Below are 21,544 nucleotides of genomic sequence, written 5' to 3'. Positions count from 1 at the left end.
CAATGGAGGGAAAAAAAAGTGGGGAAAAAAACTAGCACCCTACCATAAGCCGCAAGCTTAATAACGCCTAAAACGCTATCCCCCCACATTGCAAACACTAATTAAATCTATTAACCCCTAAACCGCCATCCCCCACATACCAAAGTACCTAAATAAACTATTAACCCCTAAACCACCATCCCCCACAATAAATAGTACCTAATTAACTATTAACTCCTAAACTGTGAAGTGGGGATGCAGTTTAGGAGTTAATAGTTTATTTATTAATGTAAGTGTATTTTGTAATGTATTTTTTAAGTGTTTTGTGCACCTTTTTATTTTCGGAAACCAGTTAACCACAGCTCTTTGATCGTGGAATGGATTGAAACGTAAATGGAGATTGCGCCTCACTTATATGGGCCAGATAATGAGTAGAGCGTTATTTACCGCTCCCGATTTAACTTCGCTAGCAATAAGCTTTTTTGCGTGCATCAGGTAGGTGTCATATTACAAGTTGAATGTAAAAATTTTTGCTCTTGTACTAACCTGACAAAAAGCCAAAGATAGAATACCGCGTGCGCGTTTTCATATTCCCCCATAGAAGTCAATAGAAAAAAAGCACCCTACTCGAGTGCAAACCCGATAGCATATTCTCATGTTTGCTAACCCGACATGAAAATATGAAAATATAAATATTTCAGATTTCAATGTTCTTCACATAGAAAAATATATTCTATTTATTCATAAATAAATATTTATACATACATCTGATGGTATTTTTGTACAATACATATCTATAACTATATATACTGTATATATATATACATACATACACACATGATTATATATAGGTATATAAATATCTATATATAAATACTTTGAACACATTCTCTAATGTGCAAAACACTGGAATATTAAATATTTACAGTAAACACACAGCATAACACTTTATTAAAATATGAATATTGCATAAATATGTTTTTACGTGTTTTCATCTACTTAACTGCAAAGGACTCCAATGCACTATATATATATATATATATATATATATATATATATATATATATATATATATATATATATATATATATAAAAGAAACAAACTTGCACTCGCTGGTCTTTTTAGTGAAATAATTTACTGAAAAATTGTGACGTTTCAAGGACAAAAAATCCCCTTCCTCAGTTTGTCCTCGAAACGTCACAATTTTTCAGTAAATTATTTCACTAAAAAGACCAGCGAGTGCAAGTTTGTTTCTTTTTTCTATATTGATTTTTACTAGCACCCTGGCACTTGTCATTAAGTGAGAGTGCACATCTTTGCTACTGTTATATATACTGTGTATATAGATATATACATACACATATATATATATATGTGTGTGTACATATGTATTTATGTCTGTAAATACATATATACACATATAAATACATCTGTACACCCATATATATACATATATATATATATATATATATATATATATATATATATATATATATATATATATATATATATATATAAAATATACACATACATAGCCATTTGTCTGCCTTTTGTTAACACCTGAGACCTCCTATCTTTCCTTATAACTTTTGTGTGCAATATTTTTTGAATATTTTTTATTAGATGTTTTGTGCAACCTTTTTGTTTCACAAAACAGTTAACCAGAGTTCTGAGGACGCAGTAATCATTTTTGCGTAAATCCTGATTGCGTTTAAGCAATCGTGTTTACTTTCAACGTGCAATACAAGCGGTAAAACTGACCAGTGCAAACACACGTGATAAACCCTTATCGCTTGTGCGTAGGAAACTAGGTTTATAGATTTATAGAAATTCCTCACTATTATAATTGACTATATACCCTCACAAAAACATATTATGATAGTAATAACATTTAGCCTTCGATTACAAGTGAAGCACAATCATTACCATGAGAAGCTAAAATGCAATTGCGAGGTTGCAATACTTCTACTGCTATAAACTGTATTACAGTTGAGCGTGAAAAAAATACAGCACCCTTGCTTGAACAAGTTCATGGGAAATAACACGCCATATACTTTCAAAAGCAAAGTGGAAAAAAAATCAAGTTTGTATTACAAATCTATGGTTAAACCTTGTACTAGAGCAATAGTAACATTTTAATATTAATCAAAATGAAAAGCTCTGGCAAAGTAACTGATTGTTCATTTATGATTTATAAACAGTAAAACTGGTCTCTTTGGTTGAATTTTCACACTATTTCAAGCCTTTTTATAAGTAACACTGCTTTTGTGCATAAAACTAAACACATTAATGCCATTTTTTAATGTACTTAAAAGGACAGTACATTGTAAACTGGTTCCCCTTCCTGTGTTTACAATAACTTGTTATACCAGCTGCAGAATGTAATTGAAACCACAACCCAATCAAAAGGACTGAGCTTGAGGGTAAAGCAGATATTTTTTGGTTTAACTCTATATTTACACAAAATCTTCCTTATCTTTTTTCTCACTGTATAAACAGTGAGATCTATACTTTCAGAGAAAAATGTAAACATTTTTTTTGTTTAATATTGATTATATCTCTGCCTCTTGACACCCAACTCCCATTTTTTCTAAACTTTCTTGTTTACATAGCTGTTCTAGAACCAGTACATAAGTATTGAACTGTACAAAATAGCTATTTCTAATGTCAAAATAAAGGTAAATGAGCTATTTGTAAACAATTGTATATACCTCAGTAGGTAAAATAGATCATTGGAAACAGATTAAAACGGAGAACAAAAAAAAAACAAAGCACACTGTCCCTTTAACATACAATCGGCTAGATTACGAGTTTTTCGGTGAGCTGAAAAAGCAGCGTTAACAGGTCCTAACACTGCTTTTTCACTACCGCTGCTATTACGAGTCTTGCAGGTTTAGGGGCACCACACACTTTTTTTGCCTTACCGCAAACCGACTTACGCAAACTTCGTAAAGTCTATGGGACTTCCATAGCGCTGGTATTACGAGTCTGTCCTGGGAGGCCAAAAAGTGAGTGGTACACCCTCTACCTCCAAGATTCCTAACGCATTCTAAAGTCAGTAGTTAAGAGTTTTTTGGTACAACACTGTAGCATAAAACTCATAACTAAAGTGCTTAAAAGTACACTAAAACCCATAAACTACCAATTAACCCCTAACCGAGGCCCTCCCGCATCGCAAACACTATAATAAAATTTGTAACCCCTAATCTGCCGCTCCGGACATCGCCGCCACTATAATAAACATATTAACCCCTAAACCGCCGCACTCCTATTTAAAACTAAATATTTACCTATAAAATAAACCCTAAGCTAGCTACAATATAACTAATAGTTACATTGTAGCTAGCTTAGGGTTTATTTTTATTTTACAGGCAAGTTTGTATTTAACAATTAGTGCGTCTAGTGACACCAGCGTCACCAGGGTACTGCTAAGAGGCGCCTAGGGTAGATATAATACAATTTAAAATCCTAGATATAATACAATTTAGACAATTATTACCATAAATGCTGTGGATGGTAAGGTACTGTACAGAGATAGATATAGCAACAATATTGAAAAACAATATTAAAATCCTAAATCCTAAAAGATAAATGCAAAATTAGAAAGGACAAGAGGATGATGAATTATATCAATATATATATGAACTATGTAGTCCAATATAAATGATTTTTTGCCAGATCCAGCAAAGTCCAATTAATATTACCCAAAGGTTATATATGGTAGGCAGTGTATCAAGGAAAGGTAGGCTGCTCCTCCAGAGTGTTGTGCCAGAAACACAGATGAAAAATCCAGGAGAAAATAGATAGAGGGCGCCACATGGTGCAGATCATATGAGATGAGAACAAAGCAACAATACGATCAAAACAATCCTACTCACAAATTGTGGCGCACAAAAGAGTTCAATATTCGCAGTCCGGAACCACACGTCATCCGGTAGACCACAGTGGATAGATGTCGCCAATGGGGGTCCTCGTCTCACTAGGGAGAGTCCAGGGATAATCAGGATAATGTAGTGGATGTGGATCTATGCACCAAAGATCCAGCTGAGGGTCCAAAAGTACTTGGAGGGGTACCAATGGGTGTATTAGGCCAAAGCCAAAATAAAAATGTTTAGTCGGCAGCAGATAGAGAGTTCAAAATATATAAAAATTTAATTACAATAAAAAAAAACAAACAATAAAATGTTTTATTGTTATTAAATTTTTATATATTTTGAACTCTCTATTTTCTGCCGACTATACATTTTTATTTTGGCTTTGGCCTAATACACCCATTGGTACCCCTCCAAGTACTTTTGGACCCTCAGCTGGATCTTTGGTGCATAGATCCACATCCACTACATTATCCTGATTATCCCTGGACTCTCCCTAGTGAGACGAGGACCCCCATTGGCGACATCTATCCACTGTGGTCTACCGGATGACGTGTGGTTCTGGACTGCAAATATTGCACTCTTTTGTGTGCCACAATTTGTGAGTAGGATTCTTTTGATCGTATTGTTGCTTTGTTCTCATCTCATATGATCTGCACCATGTGGTGCCCTCTATCTATTTTCTCCTAAGTTTGCATTTATTTTAACTAGGTAGAATAGTTACTAAATAGTTATTAACTATTTAATAACTACCTAGCTAAAATAAATACAAATTTACCTGTAAAATAAAACCTAACCTACACTACATTTAAATCAATTACCTAAATTAAATACAATTAAATAAATTAAATTAAATTAGCTAAATCACAAAAAACAAAACACTAAATTACAGAAAATAAAAACAAATTACAAGATATTTAAACTAATTACACCTAATCTAATAGCCCTATCAAAATACCACGCCCCAAATAAAAAAACCCTAGCCTAAACTAAACTATCAATAGCCCTTAAAAGGGCCTTTCTGCGGGGCATTGCCCCAAATATATCAGCTCTTTTACCTGTAAAAAAAATACAAACAACCCCTCCAACAGTAAAACCCACCACCCACACAACCAACCCCCCAAATAAAATACTAACTAAAAAAACCTAAGCTACCCATTGCCCTGAAAAGGGCATTTGGATGGGCATTGCCCATCCAAACCTTTAAAAGACGTCATCCAAGATGGCGTCCCTTAGATTCCGATTGGCTGATAGAATTCTATCAGCCAATCGGAATTAAGGTAGAAAAAATCCTATTGGCTGATTGGATCAGCCAATAGGATTGAAGTTCAATCCTATTGGCTGATCCAATCAGCCAATAGGATTGAGCTCACATTCTATTGGCTGTTCCAATCAGCCAATGGAATGTAAGCTCAATCCTATTGGCTGATCCAATAAGCCAATAGGATTTTTTCTACCTTAATTCCGATTGGCTGATAGAATTCTATCAGCCAATCGGAATCTAAGGGACGCCATCTTGGACGTCATTTAAAGGTACCTTCATTCATCGTTAGTCCATCGGTAGAAGAGGATGCTCCGCGTCGGATGTCTTGAAGATGGACCCGCTCCACGCCGGAAGGATGAAGATAGAAGATGACGTCTGGATGAAGACTTCTGCCCGTCTGGAGGACGACTTCTGCCAGCTTCCTTGAGGACATCTTGTCGCTTGGATGAAGACTTCTCCCGGTAAGTGAATCTTCGGGGGTTAGTGTTAGGATTTTTTTAAGGGTGTATTGGGTGGGTTTATTTTTTAGGTTAGGGCTTTGGGTCTGCAATAGAGCTAAATGCCCTTTTAAGGGCAATGCCCATCCAAATGCCCTTTTCAGGGCAATGGGGAGCTTAGGTTTTTTTAGTTAGTATTTTATTTGGGGGGTTGGTTGTGTGGGTTTTACTGTGGGGGGTTGTTTGTATTTTTCTTTACAGGTAAAAGAGCTGATTTATTTGTGGCAATGCCCCGCAAAAGGCCCTTTTAAGGGCTATTGATAGTTTAGTTTAGGCTAGGGTTTTTTTTTATTTTGGGGGGGCTTTTTTTTATTTTGATAGGGCTATTAGATTAGGTGTAATTAGTTTAAATATCTTGTAATTTGTTTTTTATTTTCTGTAATTTAGTGTTTGTTTGTTTTTGTGATTTAACTAATTTAATTTAATTTATTTAATTGTATTTAATTTAGGTAAGTTATTTAATTGTAGTGTTAGGTGTTAGTGTAACTTAGGTTAGGTTTAAATCTATACAATAGATTTTTGGAAAAAAAACTATCCTCCGGCCCTAAATAGGGCCAAAAATCTTGATAGAACGGACATTTTCCATAACACAACTAACAAGGTCACTGATGATCTTGATTCCTGTTTTGACAAGAAGGATATTCTGTTCATTACCCAATATAATTCCGACTTTTACAAAATACAACATATACTAAATAAACATTGGCATGTAATAAAAAGGGATCCCATACTAAGAGGTCTAGTGAAGGATAAACCTAAAATTGTGTATAGGAGAGCCCGCACTTTAAGAAACCAACTAGCCCCCAGCAAAAGGGTTAAGCATATACATCAAAATAATGGAGGGAAGATTACAAAAACAAAAAATAACAGAATCTTTGGCCTATATGGTATTTATAAATGTGGAAAGGCAGGATGTGGTTCCTGTAAAATTATAAAATCTGGTCTCAAAAGTTTTAAATCAACAGTTACGGGTGAATCTTTTCAGGTCCCAGGATTTTTTAACTGTGAATCTTCTTTCATAGTTTATCTTATGGAATGTGTATGCGGCCTGCAATATGTAGGCCGCACCTCCAGAAAAGTGAGAACCAGATGGGGTGAGCACCACCGAAATTGCAAAAATTGCAAAAAGAATAAAATTAAACATAGTATACCAAACCATTGTTTAACAAAACACAATGGGAACCCCTATATTTTTAAATATATTCCAATAGATTATATTGCTAAATCCTCTGATTACAATAGGTTTATCAAACTCAGACAGCGTGAGACTTATTGGATCTATCGATTGAGAACTCTATATCCGGTTGCACTTAATGCCAATTTGGATTTGGCAGCCTTCAACTAATTCATTCTAAATTTTAGATATTCAAATGATATTTCCTGATATCACCTCCATTTTGAGTTCTATCAGATACAAACCATATTTGAAAAAATCAAATTAAAATCAGTTATTACACGCTTAGAAAGTCAACATCAAAATATATACAGCACATAACACATTCTTCAAAAACACTGCATATTCCAGCAAAATGTATTATCACAACCTTGGGTCTCTTTATCAATATTTTTGTTTCTATTGCATCATATACAAACATGATCCTTATCACCATGATATATACATCAGATACACATTTTCTATTTTTAACTTATGATTTTCTTTCTCCTTTCCTTCTTTTTTATTCTTTCATTTTCCCCTTTTTTCCCTTCCCCACGTCCTTTCCATTCTCTTTCTATTTTAAAATATTACCTTCTTATAGATAAAATATTTTTTTTTATATATTTATGCACATATACATTGTTAGATCATTCAAACACTACTATGTTACAAATGCGAAATATGTACACGGTATGGTTATATTTATATAACATCTCGATAGTGGATAATATGTGTGTGATAAAAATCCACATAAGAACAACCAACAAATCTTTAAAACCATGTTTCAGCTAGTTTCCACAAAAAATAGAATCAAAATTATACTGATCACTGATGTTTTGAGCTATGTCTCAGCTAGCTCTCACTATAAATAGAATTTAAACCGGACCAAACAATGACGGTTTTTCAGCTAGGTTTTAGCTAGCTCCCGCCAAAAATTTAATATAGATTTTAGCTAGCTCCCACCAAAAATTAAATATAGCTATGTCTCAGCTAGCTCTCACTATTAATAGAATTTAAACCGGACTAAACAATGACGGTTTTTCAGCTAGGTTTTAGCTAGATCCCATCGAAAATTGAATATAGACTACATATGTCCTTTGAACACACACGCTTGCTTTTTCTATGCTCCACGGTAAAGCAGGCCACCATTAGACACATACTCATTTTATAACCTTTAGGACCGAAGTTAACATTTTTCATTTAAAATGCTATTTTATACATATAAAAAATTGTCTCAATCACTAATTGACAAATTATGACTATTGATAAATTATAAATGTTTTGTAGATTGAGCTTATGACTAGCATCCGAAAAATAATATGCCAAAATAAGAGCAGTAACACAAAAGTTTATTCGTAATGTTGGTATAAGTCTTTTATGTCATTCTTGTTTTTTGTAGATTGAGCTTAAGACCAGCGTTCAAAAAAACGATATGCCAAATGTTTATTTTTATGAATCTCATTTGAGAAAACACAAGAAGCAGTAATGTAAAGGTTTATTTAGAATGTCGGTATAAGCTTTTTTATATTATTCCTGTTTTTAGTTTTTAAATTTCAAAACTAGATTTACTTGTCATCCATTGGTTCTTGACACAAGTTGACAATTTCCGTTTTATTAATTACAAATGTGTATATATTGTTACAATCTGCACTAATTTGTATCCGCTTTTTGTTTGAAGAAACAACCAGTACCTGTCGAGAAACACGTTACAATAAAGAGTTATTTGTTAGTTTTAACATTGGAAGTTGTCCGTGTTTTTTGCACCATTCCATAGCTGTTAAAGAAAAAGACTTGACTTCTATCAAACAGCTGATCGATACCAAGACGCAGTGGCGTCCATTACTGGGAGAACCGGTTCAGTGTACTAGCCACTGTTAAGTGCTAGCCTGCGCTTTTGCACCTGTCACAGTATGGTGCCAACATTTGTGGTAAGCACAACTAACAACAGCACACCTGTGTTATCAAAATAAGATTACACTATGAGGCGCCCTCTTTTCGTTTTTGTCTTTTATTTTACAGGTAAATTTGAATTTATTTTAGCTAGGTAGTTAATAAATAGTTAATAACTATTTAGTAACTATTCTACCTAGTTAAAATAAATACAAACTTGCCTGTAAAATAAAAATAAACCCTAAGCTAGATACAATGTGACTATTAGTTATATTGTAGCTATCTTAGGGTTTATTTTATAGGTAAGTATTTAGTTTTAAATATGAATAATTAAGTTAATGATAGGAATATTTATTTAGATTTATTTAAATTATATTTAAGTTAGGGGGTGTTAGGGTTAGACTTAGATTTAGGGGTTAATACATTTAATATAGTGGCAGCGACGTTGGGGTAGGCAGATTAGGGGTTAATAAGTGTAAGCAGGTTGTGGCGACATTGGGGGCGGGAGATTAGGGGTTAATAAATATAATGTAGGTGTCGGCGATGTTGGGGGCAGCAGATTAGGGGTTAATAAGTATAATGTAGGTGGCGGCGGTATCCGGAGCGGCAGATTAGGGGTTAATAAGTATAATGTAGGTGTCAACGATGTCGGGGGCGGCAGATTAGGGGTTAATAAGTGTAAGATTAGGGGTATTTAGACTTGGGGTTCATGTTAGGGTGTTAGGTGTAAACATAAAATGTTTTTCCCCATAGGAATCAATGAGGCTGCGTTACTGAGTTTTATGCTGCTTTTTGGCAGACTTTTTCTCAGCCGGCTCTCCCCACTGATGTCTATGGGGAAATTGTGCATGAGCACGTACGACCAGCTCACCGCTGACTTAAGCAGCACTGGTATTGGAGTGTAGTTTGGAGCAAAATTTTGCTCTACGCTCACTTCTTGCCTTTTAACACGGGGTTTGTAAAAACCCATAATACCAGCGCTGCAGGTAAGTGAGCGGTGAGAATAAACTGCTCGTTAGCACCACACAGCTCCTAACGCAAAACTCGTAATCTAGCTGAATGTTTTTTTAGATTGATTAAGGTAATATTTTGAAAATACAGTTTCTTGCGTTTGATGTGTGATAATAACATTTATTTAGAGATTGTGAAATCAATGGTATTTGTTTTTAAAAGAAAGATTTTTTTTTATTTTATTGTTTAATCCCTTTGAGCTGGGGCATTGTGAGTATACAGTAGATGTGTATGAAGTATAATTTATATGCATTATACTGTAAAATTGTTTATTATACAAGTTTGTTTATTATAAAAAAAACAAAGAAAGTGTTTTTTAAATTTGGTCTAGAAACAAGATTAAATACATAGAAAAAGAGTTTAGGTGCCATATTTACAGTACAGGATATTAATATCTCACATAAAAATGACTGTGGCTTTTCCTGTTTACAATAGTGGGCTTTCTTAACTTTGCTGATCGTACTGCATAACATATATATATACGTCTGAGCTGCAGGAAGCTCCAACAGTTTTTACTGTTGAGTTAGGGTGACCAGATGTCCCCGATTTTCGGGGACAGTCCTCGGATTGAGGAGACTTTCCCCGGAAAAATTATGTCCCCGGAAATGTCCCCGGGAAGACGATCTGCAACCGTTCCTGTTGCAGCCAAGCTCTGGGAGGAAGTGATCTTTCACCTGATAAAGTCACTTCCTCCAAGCGTTCTACGGCAGGCAGCACGCAGGAAGAAAGAGCGGAGCTCCTGACCAGGTGACGACCAGGTAAGTGCATTGGACGAGGACAGGGGGAATGGACATTAAATAATATACTGTATAAATACAGAAAAACACTGGCTGGGTGGAATTGTAAACAACAGAGATGAAGATTAGGTGGGTAGCTGTCACCCCTTCCATTCTCACACAACCTTTTAACCTAACTATATCATTTGTGGCTGATTTTTTTAAACAAAATCTTAAGGTGCAATGTTTGCTTTAATAATTGATTCCCTTCTAGCTCCCAATCACTGGATGGAATAACTTAATGAGAGAAATGTTTATGAATATAAACAGTATGGCTCCCAGTGGCATGGAAAGCATTTTTTTGTGGGACAGGTCCATTTAGGAAATCATGAAGCCTGTACTATAATTATTTGTTAAATGGCATATTGTAATTTGTGTAACAGCATGAATATGTTCTCACTGCACAATATGAAACTGTTATCTCATGAACTATATTTCACCCTCCACATGACCCAAGTTACCAGTTTTTCATATGGAGATTACTTTCTTTTCCCCGTTACACAATTCTTGAGTTTATAATATAGAGATTAATCGATATGAAAATAGAGAATGCATAAGAAATGGGGGGAATGGATAGGAAAGGGGGAATGAATATGAAAACACTATGCAGTATATTTACCATAGCAAAAATGAAGCAGTTCTGTGGCAAAGTGTTGAGTTTGGAGCAATTAGCAGAAACATTACTTTGGTTTCTATAACGATAGCTCCAAATTTAACATTTGCACATTGCTCCAGTTTTAGTTTGATAAATGTGGCCAATTGGGGATATGTATTAAGAGAACCTCTGGTGCAAAACACTTTGACCCGAAACTGCTCTTTATGCATATGACCCATTGTGTATAACGACACTGCTCCACTCTAAGTTCTCTATGTATTAATCTTATGATCTAATCACAAATAGATCTTCAGCTTTTAGCTCTAACTGGTCCCATAAACACAGTGTGTGTCACCGTCTGTAATGATCATCTGCTGGTGCTTGCAGGAGGTGTGGGAGGGAATCCAGGAGGAAAATGGGTGGTCCAGCAGTGGAAGGGGTGAGGGTGGAAAGAGGGGGAAGGAGTGGGAGGGCCGAACACTGCAGAAAATACAAAATGAAGGGAGATGGAGGAAAGGGGTGCTTCGCTACAGAAAAAAAAGGGCGGTGGAGTTGTGGGGGGTCCCTAAATAAAGATCGCGGGAGGGGGGACACTACACTACAGAAAAAATAATAATAATTACATTACATCAGAGAGCTGCCATTGCCTAATATGACAGGCATAGTTAAAGGGGGGAGGGTTAGAGAGCTGTTTGGGAGGGATCAGGAAGGTTGGAGGATAAAGGGGGATCCTACACTGCAGAAAAACAAATTGCCTTAAAACGTCTGCCAGTACCTAAGATAGTGGTGACCAGTGGGGGGGGTGAGGGAGGGAAGAGAGCAGTTTTAGAGGGATCAGAGGGTGGGAGGTATCAGGTGGGAGGGTAATCTCTACACTAAAGCTAAAATTAACTGTACAAGCTACTTGATTAACCCATTCACTGCCGGGAATAATAGAAATGTGGTGCACAGCGGCAGTTAGCGGCCTTCTAATTACAAAAAAAAGGCAAAGCCATGCATGTCTGCTATTTCTGAACAAAGGGGATCCCAGAGAAGCTTTTACAATCATTTGTGCCTTGATTGTACAATCAGTATGTAAACAATTTCAGTGAGGAACCCAAAGTTTGTGAAAATGTTAATATTTTTTTTTATGATGACATTTGGTGGTGAAATAGTGGCATGAAATATACCAAAATGAGCCTTGATCAACACCTTGGGTTGTCTACTTAAAACAATATATAGTTTTGACAGGTAAAAGAGAAAAAAATAAGATTCTATTTCTGTTTAAATGGAGTGATAGCAAAAAATTATCCGGTATCTTGGGTAAGTTTTTCTCTGAAAGTCCCAGTAGTGAAGGGGTTAAAAATTGTATCATTCCTGTTTTGTAAAAAGGTGCCACTTCTACCATTCAAAGTAATAATCATTTTAATTATCACATCACTGTAATTTCTCACTGTACAGACCATTTTTTTTAAACCTAGTTTGTACATAGAGAAATTATAGCTATTTTACAGTATAATGCATATAAATTACACGTCATATACACACGTGCTGTATACCCATAATGCTTTTGGTAAAAAGGTTTATTTCACACATGTAACTGTATTGATGTAAACACCTGTATTGAATTAGTGATTTGTATTTGTATAAGGTGAAACTGGTAGGTTTCTGGTAACTTCACAATAGCAATCATGGTTTACTTTTAGCTTGTTAGGCTCTGGTGCTAGAATCAGAAATCTTTCAGCTTGTAATAAAAGTGCACAGATGCTTGTGAGATACTCATAGTACTGGATTTCACTCAAATTGAAATTTTATTAGAAATCTCATACAAAATACCGCTCCACTTGCAATCTAGACCGTGTTGGCTGAATACGGAGAACGTATTGCTCTCCGCATTCAGGGAGGTATGTCGGAACTGATCCGCACTGTCGGATCAGGTCTGACATACCTTTGATAAATATCCCCCATAATGTAATAAGCTTACATGTGGTAATAATGCCATACATGGAAGCAGATGACATATTTTACTCTTGAGAAGTGGATGTAAGAGATATGGAATATAAAAATAGTTACAACTAGGGCCTGAGGTTTAGAAAGTATTACAAACATCAAGTAACATCCAAGCTGTTATAGCATAGTATTCTGAATTCTATTGTTTTCCAATTCCATCCTGCTCTTAGATTGCAATTCATTCAACACCTCTTCAAGTTATCAAAATTATGAGTGGAGAGCTAACATTTGCGAGCAAGCGATAAGTGGTTTATCATTGGTGTTTGCGCTCATACCGCTAGTATTATGGGTTGAAAGTAAACGTGATCTCTTGAGTGCAATCACAATTTACGCTAGAATGATTACTGTGTCCTCCGAGCTCTGGCTAACTGTTTCATGAAAAAAAAGGTTGCACAAAACACATAAAAAATGCATTACAAAGTATGGTTACTCTCATAATAACAATATCTAATAAAATTTGCACACAAAAGTTATAAAGGTTTAAATATATGAGTTCACAGGTGTTAGAAAAAAAAAAGGCACACAAAGGGCTTTAATATTGAGATCCATACACATGCATCTAAAAATGTGTATGTGTATATATATATATATATATATATATATATATATACACATATGTGTGTGTACATATGTTTTTATATGTGTATATATGTATTTACAGACATATATACACATATAAACACATAAATACATATTTACACATATATAAATGTTTTTATCACCAGTTTCCAGACTTTACCACCTCAAAAGGGCTAAGTCTGGTTGCAATGAAATATTTAAAACAACATTTGTTTAGGTTAATTAAAATAAAACCTCTCCTCATCTAAGGTCTGATAATAAATCTAAATAAAAAGATAGAATTATAAAATCATATAGTGCTAACTTTGAAAGCACATATACTAATTGGAACAATATACAGTATGTGTGTGTGTACCTGTGACAGTTCATAAAGCACACACAATTTCATGTGACAGAGCATATGAATTGACAAAATAGTTATTATACAATCCATTTCATTTCATTAAACACTCCGAAAGGGAATTATTATGGTCTAAGTTGGCTATGCTTGCACAGCAGTGCAAGAACTGCAAGTTATGGGAAGCAGCAATTTCTAATGGGTTTTTTTTATGATATGATGCCTTCCCATTCCTCTGCTGTCTAAATTATTTCTATACCTAGTTGTCTTGTGGGCGGTGCATGACCCTTCATGCTTCCATAAAATTGCTGGGATAAAGGGCTCAGGGGTAGAAGATTTAACAGCACCTAAGGCATGGAATTATTACACCACTGCACTGTGCTCATATTTGTAACTCAATAAACACCATTTATTGAGTTACAAATATGTACAAAAAATGAATGAACCACTCTGTCCCCACTGATCCTTAACTTTGAAGTTTTGCATTTGTCCCACTAGATGATAGCTAAGGTTTATTCTTCTTTGACTTTTGCAACTTAATTTTCCATTCAATAACATTCTGGAAACCTATGTTTAATCTCTGATAGAGAGACATGTGATAAGTATTAAGCCTGTTAAATAGAATCAGAAGCAGATACATGAAATCTTTGTTCTGTCCTGGAAATGCTAAGGAGCATTTATGTGTGATTTCCTAATTTATTTTTATTTTGTCTCTGCAGCTCAAAATGTGGAACATACTGACTTATGACAATGTCACCTCCTTCATTTTACATGTAGGTCATCAAGCTGCTTTCAACTAATAACTGTCATAATTAGATAATTAGGACTGGAAGCAAGTACTTTGAGAGGACATCCACTGTGAATTAAAAGATCACTGACTGTTTGCAGAGCACATTTATTAAGATAGAATTATTAATTTCTGAAAATTCAGCAATAATTTAATTTGCTGTTGATGGTGGCATCATAACAAGCTGACTATATACATTTATATGCACTTAAATGATCATGTTTGTTCCCATGTTCCAATACATGCTTAGTATAGATCAATACACTCTGCAAAAGATATGAAAACAAAACATGTGTTTAAAATAGATTTGAAATTGTCATTTTGTTGCAAAAATGTGCATTATGTTGTAGTCCAGAAACATATCTATTAAAGTGAATGTACATTTTGATACTAAAGTGCCTGGTTTTTAAAAATTCGATTAAAAACAGGAAGCTGTGATTGGAGGATGACCTATCCATCATTTCTGACGTCAGAAATGGCTTGTGACGACCGGAGGAAGCTGGAGCTGCATTCAAGTTTAAAAGGTATTTTTTCATGAGTCAAATGTAAATTTTGATGAATTAAAGTGCCCCTGTTTTTAATCAAATTTTTAAAAACCGGTCACTTTAGCATCAAAATTTACATTCACTTTAAGAAGCCTCTTGAGTATTGTTCATCTTATCTCCTTTGCTTTGACCAGTTAGTTTAATAAATAAATAAGCTCCTACACTTACAAAACAATCACTGTGTAGAATGTTGAAGATGGGGACCTGTAGGAGTCACTCCAGTTTCTCAGAGCTGAATGTCAGTCCAAATGTATAAGTATGTATAAGTCTTGGTAATGTTTCTGTCTGTACATTCCAATGTTCTTCACATAGAAGAAATTGTCCTTTTTATTTTTAAAAATAAATGTATATATATATATATATATAAAATATTTTAAAATAAAAAGAACATTTTCTGTTAAAGTGAAGAGCATTGGAATGTAAAACATATCTATGCAATACACAATAAAACACATACAAAATATTACAATTTAATAAAAATTGTATTTCATGTTTTCATCTTTTAATCTATTTAGCTGGAAAGGGCTCAAGTGTGTGTCAGCAATCGGTCCCAACCTGCGGTATATATATATATATATATGGCTTGGGAGCCATTACTGATTACTGTCACAACATCATGTTTACTGGGTCGCAACTAGTGTTGTGTATGTGATTTGAAAGTGTGTGTGATGTATGTGTGTTATATGAGATTGTGTGTGTTATATGAGAGTGTGTACGAATGTCTGTGGTATGTTTGTTGTATGATAGTGTGTGTGGTGTGTGTGTTGTATGAGAGTGTCTGTGTGTGTTGTATGAGAGTGTGTGTGTTATTGCATCATCACTTTTAATTTTGACTACAATCAGGAATAAGGTTTGCACACAGTTTAGTCACTTTGTCAAAAATTGCAGCTATCTTGTATATTTCTTCAGAAATTTTCAGACCAAACATAAAAATATGGTTGCAAAGGTATGTGATGTCATAGTACTGGGTCTTGAGATAAAGCTTGAAGAACCATGATCAAGTGGCTGTCAAAGTTTCCAGCCAGAGAACCTACTCATTAGCATGCAGGCGTTGTGAGGTGGCATTCCCCCAACCATGTTCTTCTGCAGCCCTTCCCCCTGATCTAGCTCTAAATAAAAGCAGGGCTTGTCAATCATCCAGGATCCAGCATTTTGACCTGTGTTACATGCTGATATGAAGATGCTTACTGGGCATAATTTCCACAGCTGCACCTGGAGCTTGATAAATATATAGGGCTCCATTTCTTAAACGTTGGGCAGACATTACTGTGAGGGGACAACATACTCTGGCTGCATTTAACAATGCACAAGGTTTTCATAAGTAAGGCTTGTGCAATGCAGCCCCCAGCTCCGTCTTTTAGGTCTTAAGACCGCTGCTTCTTAAATATCGTTTCAGGCTCATTTGAAACAACGGACATAAAAAGCAGCAATTGCTGCTTGGTAGATGGAGTCCAATGTATCTAAATTGAACTGTGGGGATTCCCATTTGTTGTCACTGGTCTTTTATAATATGTACAGTGCCCTCCCAACTCTTCATTCACTACAATTTAAGCTCAACCATAATAAGCAGTTTCAGAGACTGAAGTTTAGAGGTAAATTTACATGAGTTTTAGTTTCTTACTAACTGTAACACTAGCAGCATACCAAACCAAGTGATTGCCAATAGATGGAAGATTCTTATTTATTTGCTTTTTAAAAGTAATATCAGACTTATGCATGCTTCCCAAGCCAGGGATGTATTAGGGCTACATTCAAAGTCAAGTGCAATCGATAACGCAGGGTGCATTATCTTACACTGGACCTGAGCTACGAATAGAGTACAATCTAGTATTAAAAGCAGAAAAGTACAAATGATTAACCAGAGAATCTGAATCTGGCTAATTTTTTTTATTGTGCCCTATACTTTTTATGTATTGCATGAGTTGAGTGTTGCGCTTGAGAAAATTTGCGATTTTTTAGACCTGATACAAAGTGTTAACATAATAAAATATGAAAAACACATGAAACATTTATTAAAATAAAGTATTTCACTTATATTTCTACATATTAAATGTATATATATATAATGTGTATTCGGATACTTTGTGAGGATCCGAATGCAGAATTAAGCAGTGGCTTGTGCCCTTTGGATATTTTTGTAGCAGGATTTTTTCCTATAAAAGGGATCTTTTACAAGGCTCAATCCGGCTACAAAAATATCTAAAGGGCACGAGCCACTGCTTCATTTGTGTATATATATATATATATATATATATATATATATATACACATATATATATATATATATATATATATATATATATATACAGTATATATATATATATATTTAGTTACGCTACTTGAGTGTAGGTTTAGTGCAGCAACGGATTAACATTTCTGTGATTACATTACTTTTCCAGAACGACCCCATATAAGTCTATGATATGAGGGGTTTAGCTCACCCACGATATTACGACATTCAGATGTTAGCATACTCTAGACTGTCACTCAAGAACTAAAATATTACTTTGGACTTATCATAAAAGGGTAATGCACAGTACCACTAATATTGTTTTCTCTCCACTTGTAATCTAGCCCTTAGTGTTTTGGAAGTTATTCAGGGATTCTTATTTTGGAGTAAATAATTTATTCATAAGTCCAGGCCCTGGTATATGGACCAGTGTATAGATGCATATAACTATGAAAAATGCACATCAGTGTCCAAAACATTAATATTATAGCATTTAATTGTAAACCCAATAAGTACATACAATCCATTTTTTCCATTTTAAGATACAAATAACTGTATTTATTAACACAAATAGAAACAACGGATATCAGTAGATAGCATAGATTGCTGTGCATCAGATTCAGATATAAACAAAAAAAGGTACAAAAGGAACACAAAATCCATACTAACAACTGCTGGTATCTGCTGCTTTGTTTTAAGATAACTAAGATTCCAGTGAGGCATTCTAGTATATTTATTCATGTGGATAGAAGCCTTACAGCTGTTGTCTAAGATACAAATTGTAGGAGAAAATTCCACTGTATGCTGTAATTGTCATACAGAAAAGCATTTGGTCACAGTCTTTAAATTATTTCAGTACAAGTGTAGTTGCAGTTCCTTAGATATGGCATACAGGCATTTTAAAACAACATAGGTCTTTCATTTAATTGCGGAGGCTTATACAGCTTTGGGACAATCCCCCAAGACCTTCTGAAATTCCTCAAGTCTTCCTTAAGATTCAATAGCTTGTTATCCTTTAGGAAAACAATTTAGTTCTAGTTTTCAAACCAGTTTAGGTCTAGTTTCCATACCCTAGGTTTTCATTCTCCTATCCTAAAATTATGTTCCTTTATTTCACTTGGATACATTTTAAATGTTTCCTTAATGTTTCCTAGATCTTTTCTCATGGCCTCTATTTTGTCCCCTAAGTTCTAGATGTTAGATTTCTTTTATCTATGAACTTAGCAATATCTTGTTTTCTTAAAGCAACCAACAGGAACTTTGCCACTGCTTTACCAGATACATTTAACTTAGCTTGACAGTCAAAGGTAAACATAGATTCCACATACAAGGTGGATTAAACAAGTATATTATTGTTTCCATTTTACAACTATTATCTAGAAAGTGTGTAATCATTTTCTTGCATACTTTGTATTTCAGGAATAGTTTTGGAACTTCTCATATCTCAGTCTCTCAACCATGTAAATATGAGTGGCTAGACTAACCAATAAATATATGACATTTAAAAAAAATATTAAAATGATATAGATAATAACATTATAGTTGTTTTTTATTTATAGCCTCACCTCCCCCAAAACATATCAAACATAAGATAAAAGTATTGTAGGGCTACCATTGAACCAAATGTTATATTACATTTTTGGCTTCAGTTAACACATGAGACAGACTTGTCTGGTGGTAAGGCGATACTTTGAAGCCTCTCTGGGAATTGAAATAGGGGATCCAGGACCAGTGAGGCCACTGGGGCCGATTTATCAAAGTGTAATGGATCATGTCCGCTGCATATTGATAAATGCTGGTAAATAACACTTTAATAAATATGAATGTTGCATAAATCCAATTTAACGTGTTTTAATCGATTTGACTGCAACGGGCTCCAATGCACACACACACACACATATATATATATATATATGTGTGTGTGTGTGCCTATGTATTTATCTGTTTATATATGTATATATACAATGGGATGCAAAAAAAAAAGGGAGAGATTTTGCAGCGCAGAGAGAAAGACTGTTGGTTACTGGACTTCGTTAAATACTAAAACCCACTGTCAGAATAGGCAAAAAGTAAGTGTAATCAAAATTCGATACTTAGGAATGCAATTAACAGCTTCATTCACACAAAATAACTTTATTGAAAAAAAATAATTAAAGTAATAGTCCGACTGGACTAGTACTCACGCACACTCACACACATACGGTTTAAAACTTGCTGGAACTCAGACTATATAATTTAATCTGAATTGCACCTCATAAAATATACATCACTCCTTAACAGGAGATATTGGAGTATTTGTATATATATAAACGATCAACTCCTGTAGGAAAGTGAGTATGTTATTAACAGTGGTAGTAAGGTGTACCTAATAAGTATTTATACAAAAAAGCACAACATTAGTATGAGTAGTATCTGATTCAATTACCGGTTTGTGTGCTGAGAAGTAAAAAAGGTCTATAGTACACTCAATGTATATATATTTAGTCAAGCAGTCAAAAGTAAAGCTGGTGATTTACTGTGTTCCTAAATTATAATCATTGCAAGTATTGCAAAAAATGTTAAACTGATATAAAAAGGCCACAGTCACAGCACAGTCATTAGTTATTTTTAATGTGCGGTATATACCTTTCAGTATAGATTCAAATGCACTATATATATATATAATGCACATATCTATCATTAAGTGTAATATTTGTGTATGCCTTAGTACAGTCAATTATTGACTTTGCTTTGAAGCAAAGATAGAGATCGGTTTTTCAATTCAACCTTGCTGAATACAGATATATCAGCAGGCAACCCACGAATGGAGACAAATGCTGAGCTTAGCTGGAAAAAGGTCTCTTCTATGACGGAGGCCTGTTTAAATATTAGCTGTCTTTAGAGCTTATAGTTCAACCACACTGAGTATCAATATACCAGCGTTCACCAATGGAACAATATGCTGAGCTGAACTAGAAAAAGGTCTCTTCTATAGCGGAGGCCTGTTTAATCTTTTAACTGTCACTGAAGTTATAATACAACCTTGCTAAGTATAAGTGTGCCCACGGGTTGCCTATGTTTAGAAAAATGTGCTGAGCTGAACTGAGAAAAGGTCTCTTCTGTAGCGGAGGCCTTTTTAACATTACCTAATACTGTATATAATTCTGAACACAGATTACCCAAAATCGACAACAAGTCTGCTAATCTTAGACTGAAAAAGGTCTCTTCTATAGCGGAGGCCTTGTTTAAATATTAACTGCCACTGTCTATAAACGTATTCACTATGGTGCAATTTAAGTATTGAGGCTGAGTCAGCTATTAAAATTGAGGTTCCATAACCTCGTGCAGGTGCCCCTGACGCGCGTTTCACATAACGCTTCTTCAGAGGGGTACGCGCCGGCTGGACAGAGCGGGATATAAGACGATCTTAGTCCCGCCCCTGTTTGACGATTGGTTCATTGCGGTAAGACTCAAAACAGTTTGATTGGTTCGTATCTAATCATAACAGTGACTGGCATTGATTAGATCCAATTGGATCATGAGCTAGATGTGACATAGGGCTTCAACGGAAAGTAGGATTCAATGTGTCAATTCAGCCGTACATCAGTCAGTTAATATATTAAAGCAAGAGATACAGATTATATCACAGTGTTACATTACTTATAGTAACATTCATTGTTAGATTGATGTTGTGTTAACATAGATGGTCTTACACGCAAAAAGCGGAGGATGTAGATACAGTTTTCAGTGAATGTGATGTAGTGGCATTATGTGAAAGATGGCATTGAGATGTCATAATCTAATATAGAGTGATAAATCAGTAAGTACTGATATAGATTTACAGTGAGTGAACGCTCAATAATAGCAAAAAAAATTAATTTTTAATTTATGATTTAGAAAGAGGAGATTTTCTTTATCTTTTAACAAAAATTATTTGCAAAGATTAGTAAGTGAAAAATAAAAAATATTGTTGATGTGTAAGGGTATCAAGAAGGTTAAGATAGAATAAGCTGGGGAATCAATTTTAGTGATATGTGAAAGTAGTGCCGGAAATACA

General features: G+C 34.7%; 1 protein-coding gene across 1 annotated transcript in view; it reads right to left on the bottom strand.

The window, feature by feature from the left end:
* SMPX (small muscle protein X-linked) overlaps positions 1–21,544 on the bottom strand; it is a 200,537-nt gene that overhangs the window by 115,107 nt on the left and 63,886 nt on the right. The window lies entirely within an intron of this gene.

Source organism: Bombina bombina, chromosome 3 (assembly GCF_027579735.1).
Source record: "Bombina bombina isolate aBomBom1 chromosome 3, aBomBom1.pri, whole genome shotgun sequence".
NCBI classification, from domain to species: Eukaryota; Metazoa; Chordata; class Amphibia; order Anura; family Bombinatoridae; genus Bombina; species Bombina bombina.
Note: the sequence above shows the minus strand (reverse complement) of the source record. Positions and strands in the feature narration are given on the sequence as shown.